The 12,819-nt window shown below is 56.0% G+C and overlaps 1 long non-coding RNA gene across 6 annotated transcripts; it reads right to left on the minus strand.

The window, feature by feature from the left end:
* Positions 1-725: 725 nt before the first annotated feature.
* LOC103669674 lies at positions 726-12,315 on the minus strand. 6 transcript variants are annotated; one of them, XR_005836974.1, is made up of 8 exons: positions 11,673-12,314; positions 10,592-10,678; positions 10,410-10,504; positions 8,660-9,889; positions 6,122-6,215; positions 5,330-5,456; positions 919-1,078; positions 726-803 (listed from the first exon to the last, which is right to left on the minus strand). It is a non-coding gene; the product is annotated as an uncharacterized LOC103669674 (long non-coding RNA). The 6 variants fall into 6 exon arrangements; XR_005836973.1 differs by lacking the exons at positions 726-803; positions 919-1,078 and adding exons at positions 4,265-4,432; positions 5,604-5,762 and having other exon boundaries at positions 11,673-12,315; XR_005836976.1 differs by lacking the exons at positions 726-803; positions 919-1,078 and adding an exon at positions 4,265-4,432 and having other exon boundaries at positions 5,330-5,451; positions 11,673-12,313.
* Between the last annotated feature and the right edge of the window lie 504 nt (positions 12,316-12,819).

The raw sequence follows: 12,819 nt of genomic DNA on the forward strand, positions 1-12,819 counted from the left end.
TGTGCAAAGCCCAGTCTACCACTCACACAGACACACTCAGCCCCAGCGAGCTCAGGAGCCCCCGAGGATAATGTGTGCCCCTCACACTCGACAGCCATAATGAAATGAGAAGAGTGAGGGTTGTACTAAGAGCCACATTCTCTCTGTGTTGGGAGAATCAGCACGTGTCCCCAGGAGCCGGGAGGCCTGGGTTCGAATCCTCATTCTGTCCTTGCTGGCCAGTGGCTCTGGGCCATGAGCTCCACCTCTCTGGTCCTTGATCTCCTCGCCTTTTAGGACGTGCCAAGCACTTGTCCTTACATCACAGAGTAAAGCCCTCTTCCTCCTCTCTGGCACTAGCCCTAGGTTCATTTAACAGATAAGAAAATTAGGCCCAGGGGCGCCTGGGTGGCTCAATCATTAAGCATCTGCCTTTGGCTCAGGGCGTGATCCCGGGGTCCTGGGATCCAGCCCCGCATCAGGCTCCTCCACTGGGAGCCTGCTTCTTCCTCTCCCACTCCCCCTGCTTGTGTTCCCTCTCTCGCTGGCTATCTTTCTCTCTGTCAAATAAATAAATAAAATCTTTAAAAAAAAGAAAAAAGAAAATTAGGCCCAGAGAGGGTGAGGCCTGTGCCCAGGACCACCCAGCCAGGAAATGGCAGATCCAAGATTGGAAGCCGCCAAAAGTTTTCTGTGCCCACAGACACACACCCGTCTGCAAAATGTGCAAGCCGAGCTCATGAACCCACCTGGAAGAAGCCCCAGGCTCTTCATACTCTCACAGGCAGGGCCCTGCTAGAGAAAGGCCCTGGGGTCAGCAGTGCCTGGAAAGATCGGAGCATTGTTCCTTCTCAGCAGGGGTTGCAAATTCCAGTGCCCTCCGAGGCTGCTTTGGGGAGCCCAAACCCTTCCTCCCCTGAGCCCTGCCTAAAATGTCACCTTTGGTCTTCTTTCCGTTGCATTAAGCAAGGGGCGGATGACTCCAGTTGCCTACGGATACCAGGCAGGTACTCAAATGAGCAGAGACCAGGCAATAGGGCTTGGTGGGGACTGTGGTGGGCGGGGATTCATTGTCCTGTAGGAAAGGGGGCCCATTGCCCTGGAAACACGAGAAGTCTGGATTTTGATGGAAATCTGTAGGCAAGGAATTCCATTTGTTTTAAACCCTGTGGGGGCCAAAATGACTCCTCTGTCCTTCCGTGGGTCTGGCTGGGTCCTAGGGCCCCCAGTTTGTGGTCTCAGCCTGCTGGCTGAGGCCAGAGGCTGGATGCTTGCTGGATGCCCTAGAGAAGTCCCAGGCCTCTTTGCATTCACTTTTCCTGGGGCCTGGGCTGGGGGAGGACCCACCCGGTAGAGAGCTGGGACTCTGGGGAAGAGCCAGACCTGGACAGAGAGAGGAGGCGCTGTCCTGCCTGCAAAAGTCATTTCTCACCCCCACCTCCACCCCACCCGTCTCCTGGCGTCTGCCGGGACCTTAATGGATAAAACATCCTGCCAGTGCCTAAGTTTCCCCCTCCATCCTGAGATGGGCGCCAGCTCTGGGGGAGTGGCTCTCGGCACCCGGACAGAGGGAGTCAGTGTCAGTCAGCCTACAGAGTCCCAGAGTTCCCGCAGGGCAGGGTCATTATGGAAAGCTTCCTAGAGGAGGGGGTGGGGCTAGAAGCAGTTCTGTGGCTGCTGGCCTGGGAGTCAGTACACTTGGGCTCCACCCAGGCCCCCCACAAGGGCAGTGACTGTATCATCTTGGTCCCTCTGTGTCCCTAGCTCCCAGATTAGAGTCTGGTACATAGTAGGCACTCAATAAGTTTTTGTACAATGAAAGAACAGAAAACAATAGCTTTAGAGAGCAATTTCTCTATGCTAAGAACTATAACCAACCCTGTGAGGTAGGTGTTACTATTACCTCCCATTTTATACAGGCGGAAATAGGCACAGAGAGGTTAAGTAATTTGCTTAAGGTCACACAGCTAGCAAGCGACAGCCCAGACCCCAGCCTGTCTGCAAAGCTTGGTGCATAACACTTCTTGCATGTTTCCATATCTGTTTCTGCCCTGGGAATATGAAGGCCATAAAAGCTGAGTGTGTCTATTTTGATCCCTGCTCATCTACTTTGGCCTGGCACACAGTAGGTGCTCAGTAAATCTTTGCGGAGTAAATTACAAACGCCCTGACCTGTCTCTGAGTCCTCAGACAAGTCACTTGTCTCTGAGCCCATTTCCTCATCTGTGCAAGGGGCATACTCCCAAGGAACGAACTCATGGGTTATTTTGACAATGAAGTGATTCGCTTGGTAAACCCCTATCTGCTGAACACGTATTTTCAATGAATTTGGGCCTGGCTAAATGCCTGACACACAGTAGGTTTTCAGCAAAAGCTATAGTGACATTGATGGCCCAAGGAGGGACAAGTTGAAGGAACAGGAAAAAACACTAGCATTCTGGTTCTGCCTGCTGTGTGACCTTGGGCAGGTGCCTTGCCCTCTCTGTTCCTGGGCCTCTAACACCTCAGCTAGGATAAGGGATGACCACGGCGACTGCCTCCAGGGTTGCTGGGAAGCCTGGTGAATTCTGTAAAAACCAGAACAAGCCCACCCCCAGCAGGTGCCCCCACACTCCCCTCCCCCAGCCCCCGTGCCCTGGAGTTTCCCCAGCTGGCCGGGATGAGTGGGGAGGCGGCAGCCAATGGTATCAATGCAGAAGGATGAAGTCTCCTCCTGCTGCTGCTGCCTCCCCAAGCCAAAGCAGGGTGCACCTGTCTCAGGTCACAGAGCACAGGCAGGGAGCTGAGGGGGTGGGGAGCAGGCATCATGGGGGTCTCCGAGGACAAACCATCCATTGTGGCATTGTGGGTGGCGGGGGCCCCTCAGGGCCTGAATGGGGGCGAGGAGGCAGGGGCAGGTGTGGGAGCAGGTGTCCGCTGTCGTCCCTCAGTGTTACCCGGTGGGAGGGAGGGGTGGGGCGGGAGTGCCCCCCAAACATGCCCTGGAACCGGCCTGGCTGGTCAGACGCCTGTCCCCAGCTGCTTCTTGTCAGGAACCATCACAGGCATGAGCATGGGTGAGGGGGGTGGAGGGTCTGGAGCAGAGGGACCTGGGATAGGATCCCAGCCCTACTCCTTCAGGCTGGGGACACCGGGCAAGTCACTTCATTTCTCTGACTCCGTTTCCTTATCCACAAAATGGGGCTACAACTCCCTTCTGTGAATTTTCCAGGCACACGTGAGGCATGAGGGTTGGGAGCCTCGGAGAAATGCTTTGGGAGCTCAGGCTGCTTACAAACCGCCCCCCCCCAAAGATGTCATCATTCTTTCACTCAAGAAACATTGATTGGGCACCTACTGTGTGCCAGAACCATGCCAGGCACTGGGGACACAGGAGAGGGACAAGCGAGGCTCCTGTCCCAGGAAGAAGGCAGACAATCCATGGGGAAAAGAATGAGCCAGAAAATTCCACGCACTGGTAGAGGTGATGAAGAATTAAACAAGGGTGCTAGAGGGGGCCAAGGGTGGGAGCTACTTTAGCCCGGGGAGGTCAGGGAGGCCTCTTTGCGGAGGTGACACGGAGCGAGCTGGAGGAGGGGCCGCAGCGGCCGAGGAAGAGCTGGGGAGTGGGCTCGTGGCAGCTGGCACCGCCAGGCCAACGCCCTGACCTGGGGGCCGAGCTGGCTCTGCGTTTACAGAGGAACTGCAAGGAGGCCCCTCTGGGAAGGGGTCTGGCCTGGGGGACCCTCCTGCCCTGTTCCCAGGGGCTGAGGCCAGGGGGCAGGGCAAGGGCCAGGCTGGAGGAAATGGGGCCAAGCCCCTGGCCAGCAGCCTCTCCCGGGACTGCTAATATCCCGAGTGCCGGTGACGAGACCCAGCCCTGGGTGGCAGGGGGCGGGGGCCTGGGCCTCCATAAACAGCCATGGCTCGTAAAGCAGATCAAAGCAGCCTGTCTGAGCCCTGGCCACTTCCTGCAGGGCCCAGAGCCCCCTAGCTTGTGGGAAGGGGCCTCTCGGACTCGCCTTGGGGTCCCTGTGTGTCTGGGGGCAGCTCGCTGAGCCTGCTCATGCCTCCGTTTTCCCACCTACCTCACAAGGGGGCTGAGTGGAACCTCTGGACAGCCCGTTTCATTCTCCGGCTTTGACAAGAGTTGGCCCCTGGAACTGCAGGTCTGGGAGTTCAAATCCCAGTGCCGCCATAGGGTGACCTCAGGCAGTGACCCCCCACACACACCTCACCAGACTGTCCTCAGCTCTCAAATGGGGCTAATGACAGTATCTGCTGCAAAATCCTTAGGCTGTGGAGCTGTATTGTATAATTTATAATTCATAATTACAGTTGATTGTTTATCTAATGATAATGGTAGCTATCCCTGGGCATCCTGGTGAAGTCATGCCACAGGCAGCAGGACTGACCGAGGTCCGAGGAGCAGCAAGTCAGAGTCCAGGCCCCTCGGTGGCTCTTCTGCATGGGTCTGGGCAAGGAGAGGCCCGGGACGTGAGGATTTCCAGGCCAAGTGGAGGCTGGTCTGGGCCAAAGCCTGAAGCCCAAGGACCTGGGAAGGAAGCAGCCCTTCCCAGGCCTCAGGACCCGGGGTGGGGGGCTCCAGGACCACAAGCCAACACAGCCTCCCCCACCCGGTACACCCCTCCCCATCACACTCTCAGACGTGGCCACACCACGTAAAACTGCTACACACTCCCCTCCCACCAAACCTGCCCGGCAGGACTGCCTTTCCCCAGTCTTCTCCATTTCCAACACATGCTGTACAAAATACAGATGGACCCTGTCTGTTCCCCCACAAATATCAGCTTCCTAAGAGCAGGGCTGTTATTGTTTTTTTCTGTTTTGTTCCTAGCTGTACCCCACCCCCCCTCCTCCCGGGGGTTCCTAAAACAGTAGGTGCTTAATAAGTATTTGTGGAATGCGTGAATGGATGCTCGCAGCTCTGGGAAGGAGGCACTATTGTTATTTCAATAAACGAAAGAAGAAAGTGAAATGGAGCAAGGGAGTCAGTTGGTGAGTTGCCTAAGATCTCAGACAGCTGGGGAGTGGGAAAGTCAGGGTCATGGTAACAGCAACAGTCGCAGCCAAGGCATGGCGAGCCCCTGCTCTATGCCAGGCACTGTGATGGGTGTTGGAGTAGAAGTGGAGGGAAAAAGCCAGGCACGTAGTAAGTGCTTTATAGGGGCTACTCTTGGAATCCCCAGTGGGATTCTCTGCAGAGGAGAGGACTGATACACCCATTTCACAGATGAGGAAACCAAGGCTCAGAGGGATTAAATAGCTAATCTAATCAAAACAGCTGTAACAACAAGCCAGTTTATGGAGCTGTGTTCTGGACACTGGGTTTATACCCGGTATCTCTCACCTTTAGCACGTCTTCTATTACTTTACGGCAAAGAAACCCGGCTCCGAGAAGCACCTTAGTGTCTGCGGTAAGATGGGGTGAGGAAGCTTGAGCTCGTTTCCATGTTCTGTTCCAGGACCTGTCTGCACTGGGAGGTGAACAGGCCCCAACATAGAAGCCCATTGTTCATTTGGTGCCTCAAAGCCAGTACCTTAGTTCCCCGAAGTCTCTGTAGGGTCTGGGGTTCCCCCCAACCCAGCATGGACTGGGCAGGTGGCTTCTTTCCCATTCATACTTGGGTCTCCCACTGTGTCTGGGCAGAGAAGTGGGGGGAGGCTGAAAAATAGTGGCAACTCTGCTGTGTGAGTTGGGCCAGCTGCTGTGCCTCTCTGAGCTGCCAGCCTCTACTGAGTCCATGGAGTCACAGCTTGCTGAGAAGGCTCTGGGCTGGGATCTGGAGCCAGGGTCGGGGAAGGAGTGAGGACAGAGCCAACTTCACTCCTGCCCTAGGCCTGTTTCTCCCTCCCACCCTGTCCCCTGTAGGTGCTCTGCAAGCCCCCAAGAGATGGGCCAGTTCTGTCCACTTGTCCCACCTAACCCATTCTGGCCTGCCCTTCATCACCAGGAAAGAAAAGCGAAGCACAAGGAGGCCACATTCTCCAGGCCCCCAAAGCCCTTCGCGGTACCTGTGTTGAATCCACTTCACTCCCCCGTCTCCCACTGCTGCCTACCCCGTGATCTGCCATTCAATCCCTGCAGTTCAGCCAGTGTCCCAGCTCTTACAGATTGGGAAAGAGAGGTGCAGAGAGGTACCTGGACTGGTCCTGAGTCCAAGGAAGCCAGGACATCCTTCCCAGAGGGCCGCAGGGATCTCTCCAAAGGCCAGCCTTCCCTGTCACGCCCCTGCCTGGGGTAATAATGCTTCTGTTGAGGGAGTATGCACGGTGTGCACTGTCCCCCATTTTACAGAAGAGGGAGCTGGGCTTCAGAGGGGGACAGCCACCTGCCTGAGGTCACACAGCCAGGAGATGGCAAAACTCCGATTCAGAGCCTGTGACTCCAGAGGGGGAAATTGAGGCCGGAAGAGGGGAAGGGTCTTGTCCAAGGTCATGCAGGCCCTGGTAGGGCCTAGATCCCCAGCGAGGCCTGGCTAGTGCTAATGCAGCGGGATCTCAGGCCGAGCCTTCCCACGGCCCCTGTGGGGGGGAGGGGAGGGAGGCACTGCCTGGCATTTCCTGTTTGTTTGGGCAGGACTTAGGGCAAGACCTGAGTGAGGAGATGTGGGGAGACTTCCCACGGCCCCTCCTCTCTCTTAGGCAATAACCCGGACTGAGGGGCCAAGCCCCCACCTTCCCTCAGGATGCAGTCGGGGCGGCAGAGGCTGGGGGCTCGTGTCCTGGCTTCCAGGCCTCCTCTCCCTCACTGTCTCTGTGTTCTGCCCCTGTCCCCCCACCCCACCCCACCCCAAAGTCTCTGCATCCTTGGGTGTCCCCTTCTTTTTTTTTTTTTAAGATTTTATTTATTTGAGAGAGAGAAAATGTGTATGAGTTGGAGGGAGGGGCAGAGGGAGAGGGAGAAGCAGGCTCCCCACTGAGCAGGGAGCCCGATGTGGGGCTGGATCCCAGGAACCTGAGACCATGACCTGAGCCGAAGGCAGACGCTTAACCAACTGAGCCACCCAGGTGCCCCGGGTGTCCCCTTCTTACCATCCAATGAGTAGACTCAGTCAAAGTCCCCAGCCCTCAGGAGAGCCGAGGTCATGACCTTGGAGAATCACTTCCCCCTTCTGAGCCTCAGTTTCCTCTTCTGTCAAGTGGAGTCATTGTGAGGGTAGTATGGGGAATGCCAGCTCAGCACTTTGGGAACTCCTTTGCCCCGAAGGAGGGAGTCATCAAGGTCCTGACACTGACCTGACGCGGTTTCCCAGATGGGGAACTGAGGCAGTAGAGGTCAAGGGACTCACACAAGGACGCAGCCAGCGGAGGGCTCCCCCCTGCCATTTCCTAGGAAGAAGCTATGCTATGCAGTGTCAGGAAGGCACATGGTAGTGTCAGACACCCTGAGTTCAAACCCCGGCCCTGCCACTCACTCTGTGGCCTCAGGCAGGTCAGCCTACCTCTCTGAGGCTCAGTTTTCTCTTCTGCAAAATGGTGAGAAAACTAACCTGATGGCAGGACTTTTGAACGAATTAAGCACGTAAACCACCAATGGCAGAGCCCGGCACCCAGTAGACCTTTAATTCATGGTAGGTCTTCCCAGAGGGGAGGCTGTGCTGGGCCATCTTGGCTCCATTCGGGGCGGGAAGGGCCCCTGGCTGGAAAGGGTCAAGAGTCCAGCCAGCGCGGCTGGTTGCTGACCCTCTGCTCTGTGTAAGCAGGATCCGGCTCTTCTGCATTTCTACCCCCGCTGGGGCTGGTGCGCTGGCCGCAGCTGCTGCCCTTTCTTATGCTCTCGGGTGCTTGGCCCTGCTGACCTTTCCTGCCACACTCCAACCACGCTCGCTGACTAGTGCTGTTCTCCAACATGGCCCCTTTTGCTCCTCGGCTCTCCCAGCTCGCTCCAGCCCCAGGGCCTTTGCACCTACAGGTCTTTTTCCCCAGATTCCCTTTTTCCCATATTTCCCCTGCTTTAACAGATTCTATTTTTAGCTTCAATCATTAGAATCTAAAATAGGACTTAGAATATTTTAGGTGTTATTTATAGGACAAATAATAAATATTTGTCCTATAAATAAATGAATGAATTTTGATTTCTGATCCAGCGTAAGAGTCTTTGTTTTTAAATAGACCCATACAACCCATTTACATTTATTGTTTACATGGACATGTTTTGTCTCATTTTTTCCTCTCTTCTGTCTTCTGTTGACTGACTGACTGGCCGAATGAATGAATGAATAAAGCAAAATACATTGTGATTGCTGGAGACTGGGGCTTCTCCAAGCTGTCCTGGGCGATCCAAGGTAGGAAGGACATGGGACTGACCTGGGGAGACCCCTCATTCTTTATTTTTTTTAAAGATTTTATTTATGTATGTATTTATTTATTTTAAGTCATCTCTACACTCAACGTGGGGTTGGAACTTACAACTCCAGGATCAAGAGTCACACGCTCTACCGACCAAGCCAGCCAGGCGCCCCAGGAACCCCTCATTCCTGCAAGTATGTATTCCAAGGCCCTCTGTCCCCCCAGATAAGGGCTTATCTTTGTCTCTCCCAGTGTCCCTCACCCCTTCCCTCCCACCCCCACCCCCACGTCCCCACAGGAAGTGCCAGGCTCATGAGTCTGGGTTCTGGAGCCAGACCCGCCTTCCCGTCCCAGGTGCCCTGCTGCCTGGTGGCGTGGTCCGACTTACCTCCCCACGCGGGAGGTGGCGGCGGTAGTATTCACTTCCTACAGCGATGGCGTGGAAAGGGCCGAAGGGCACGGCTTGGAGCAGAGGGCTTCGCACGGTGCCCGGCTCGGAGTGCGTGCTTGGTCAGCGTCAGAGGTGACCACACTATTGTTGTTTTCGTACCTCAGTTTCCTTCCATTGTACAGGAGGCCACTTGTCACTTCCTTGTAGGCACCTCAGGGTCCCGCCTCAGGGTCTGGAGCTAGAGGACTGTTCGGCCCATCCTCCCCTGTCCTTCTGCCCCAGCCCCAGAGAGGGCCTTTTTCCAGGGCTCCAGGGGTCCTCAGAGGCCGGACCTACCACTGGGAGGTGGGGAGAGGAGTCAACACTGAAGTCTGGAGAGCAGTTCGTTCCTACCCCGCGGCCACACCAGCGTCATGCCCATCACACAGATGAAGAAACTGAGACCTGCCGGCTCATTAAATCCAGAGACACGGCCTGAGCACCTACTATGTGCGGGCTGTGCTGGGCCCTCTCCCATGGGGCTCACGGCCTGCTGGGGAGGACAGAGGATGGAAAAAGCAACCCACCCTGCAGGATTTCAATCAAGGGTCTTGCCCTACCCCTAAAAGTCCCCCAGAGAAACTTCCAGCATCCCTGAAGGGGTAGGAGGGGGCGTACCACTCCCTTTGCACAAAGGAGAAAGTGAGGCCAGAGAGGGGCATTCCTGGGCAGAGCAGCCAGTTTCCCAGGGGCGTGGCTGCCTTCCTGCCTTTGCACCAGCTGGTGCCCCTGCGGGAATATTCTTCCTCTGCCGCTCGCTCGCTGTTCAGGCGCCACTTCCTCAGGGACCCTTCCGGGCTGGGAGGGCGAGGTCAGGCCCTGACACTCCGGCTCAGCGCCCGAGGGTTTCCTCTTCTATAACCTCTTCCCTGCCCGCTCCCACCGCTCTCCTGGCTTTACCTGGTGCTGAGGACTTGCGCCATCCATGTGTGAATGAGCCCCTGCAGGGGCCCCGAGTCAGGGAGACACCCCCCCCCCCCACTGCAGGTGCACAGGGCTGGGAACCTCTCCCCCCTCCTCCACAGCTGCACTTCTGCATTTCGTTGGAGGGATGACTGCATTGCTGATGAGCATCGTCTTCTCTAGAACGTGAGCTTCCCGAGGACGGGGATCTCTGCCTGTTCCCTGCGCGGTGTGGCCCCCGCACCTAGTACAGGACCTGGCCCATGGCAGGTGTTTAATCAGGATCTGCAGAAAGAAGGAAGGATGGACCGGAGAAAGGGAGGGAGGGGTTGCAGTTCATGTATCCAGCTTTTCAGTCTTTCATTCAGCAAATGCTGGTTGAGCTCCAGCTGCAGGCTGCTTTGGGGACAGAACATGACCAACACAGACACAATTCCTGCCCTCGAGGCACTGACTTTTTGGTCGCTGCAAACTATTGTGATGCTGGTGGTGAAAAGGCTATGGGGAAAGGGAAAGCGGGAGGGGCTGCAGACAGGGTGTCTGGGCTCCATGGGGGGGCTGCTGGGAGGACACAGAGGCAGGGGCAGGCCCCGGGTTCCCTGCCCCCTGCTGGCAGATGCGGGGCTGTCGTAACTGTGGGCAGCCAGGGTTGCCAGGGACCAGGTGGGAGGGGCCCCCACGGCTGAGCTGGCTTCAGCCCCGAGTCACGCAGAGCTTGGGCAAAGCCTGCCCGGTGCCCACGGTTAGTCACTCTGTGTGATGTGGTGACATGGCTACACGCTGTCACGGACCACGGTCCACATACCTGAGCGTCCGTGTTCCCACTCGGAGAAAGACAACGCGGCAGAAACCTCGGAAGACCCTGGGCGTGCCCTGCTCCCCTTCAGAGGTGACTTCATCCTGAATTTGGCGTCCATGACCTTGTGTGAGATTTCATAATGTTACTTTCCTGGGTTTACTCTGTGTGTCCCTGGGCAAGGCACTTACCCTCTCTGGTCCTCGGGTTGCTCATCTGTGTGATGGGAGGAATCATGCTCCGCCCTCAGAGGACCCGTGACATTTGAACCCGCTCATCTGTGTAAAGAACGTAGATGAAAGCTCGGTGCACAGTCAGCTCATTATTGTGGCGGAACACCCAGGACCGGGGGGGCAGACATCCACTGTGTCAGGAATGTAACCTCTGAGCCAGCTCTCCCGTGGTGGAGCCCACAGCTGGCTGCTGTGGTGGTGTGCGGTGCTGAGGCTCTCATTCTGGCTCATTCTGCTCCACTTCCTGTGGGGTCCGCCTCCCCCATCGGATTGCAAAACCCAGGGTCCATGCCTGCTTTGTTTCCTGCTGTCACCCCAGCTTCCAGCCCAGAGTCTGGAGACTCCCAGGATGGGTTTGTGGAGTGAATGAAGGGGACTCAGTTTCCTCATCTGTAGGATGGGTCTCATCAGAGGAATGAGAAAGGGCCCGATGCATAGTAGGTGCTTTGTAAATTCTTGGTTTCCTCCTCTCCCAGCTGTGCTCCCTGTTCTCCTCCCTCCGGGGCTAGTGCTGGACCCCACTGCCCTCAGGGCAGCCATGGTGCCAACTAATCCAGGCTCTCCACTGATTCACTCATTCATACATTCATACATTCATGCATTCATTTCTGCACGCATGCATTCAACACGGTTTTTTGTTTGTTCGTTCTTTTGTTTTTTGAGCACCTGCTATGTTCCAGACTCAGCTCTAGGATCTGGGGATACCGAAATGAATCAGACAGACAAAAATCTTTATCTTCCTGGAGCTGATATTCTGTCAGGGGACACAGCCATCAGACAACAGTCTGACCGGAGCTAAGATTCACTGGGGCCAGGCAGGGGGGACCAGGGGAGGCACCTGCTTAACCCAGTCTGGGGGCTCGGGGAAGGCGGTGAGCTCAGACAAGAAGGGTGAGAAGTTAGCCAGAGGAAGGGTGCAGAGCGTGTTCCAGAGGGACAGACTGTGCAAAGGCTGAGGTGGGCCTGGCGATTTGGGGACCTGTCTGTGGCTTGGCCTGGATGGAGGGGAGGGGAGAAATGGGGAGGGATTGGACCTTACCCTGAGAGGTGGGTGGTGACCTGGGAGACGCCTGGCTGGATTCAGGTTTTCCAGGGTTTGCTCTGGCTGCAGCATGGGGCCTGAAGTGGAGAGGTGAGGCTGGAAGTGGGAAGATCAGAAGAGAGGCTGGAGTCCTGTCCACCCATCAGAGGAGAACAGGAGGGTAGGCTTGGGACAGACCAAGGAGCTAAAACCCCTGGATGGGCTGGCCCGGATCTGGGTTTCCCTGGAAACAGCTGCTAATGAGGCTTCTCCTGTCCTCCCAGGGGACCAGATAGGGCGTCAGCACACCTCCACCACGAGGACAGTTGGGCAATGGCTCTTGGCCCTCCAACTACTAACCCCCGTGACTGGCCAGGCCCTTCGGGGAAGGACGCCCCCCCGCCCCGCCCCAACCCCGTGCAGCATGACGTCTTACCAGAGGGTTCGTGGCATAGTTGGCACCAGACCAAGATGGAAACAACCCAATGATGCATCACCCGAGGCCTCATCAAATTCACCAGGATCCATCCAGACAGAATATTCTGGAGCCTTGAGAGAGGCAAAATGGTACAGAGGTTTGGAGCACAGACCTGGGAGCCTAACAACCCAGGCCTAAAACCCAGTTCTGCCAGTCACTGCTGCGGTGCTAGGCAGGTGCCTTGCTGCTCTGTGCCTCAGTTTCCCCATCTACAAAATAGGGACGATGAGAATAATAGCACCTCTGAATAGGATCACTTCAGGCTTATGGCTGATTAATTAATCCATGTAAAGCACCTGGAATTGTGCCCAGCACACAGTAGGTCAGAGGTACAGAAACCTTTGTGGCTATTATTATCAACATGACGGTGATTAGCAGCAGTCATGTTAGAAATATGGATTGATCCAAGGGAGAGGAAAGGAAGGGGCAGGACAGAATGTGAAGTGGGCTGCTACTTGTAGAAAAAGGCAAGAAGAGTAAGTAGATGGTGTGTGTGCAAACCCTTGCAGCTTTGCAGGAGACCCAGAACACTGGAAACATCGAATTCTCTGGATAGAGGGAGTAGAGACCAGGGAGGAGGGGGTTAGGGACCTGGACTTTTCACTCCACACCCTTTCCACCCTCTGTGCGTTGGAGGGTGTGTGTGTGTATGTGTGTGTGTGTGTGTGTGTGTGTGTGTGTGTGTGT

Source organism: Ursus maritimus, unplaced genomic scaffold (genome assembly GCF_017311325.1).
Source record: "Ursus maritimus isolate PB19 unplaced genomic scaffold, ASM1731132v1 scaffold_22, whole genome shotgun sequence".
NCBI classification, from domain to species: Eukaryota; Metazoa; Chordata; class Mammalia; order Carnivora; family Ursidae; genus Ursus; species Ursus maritimus.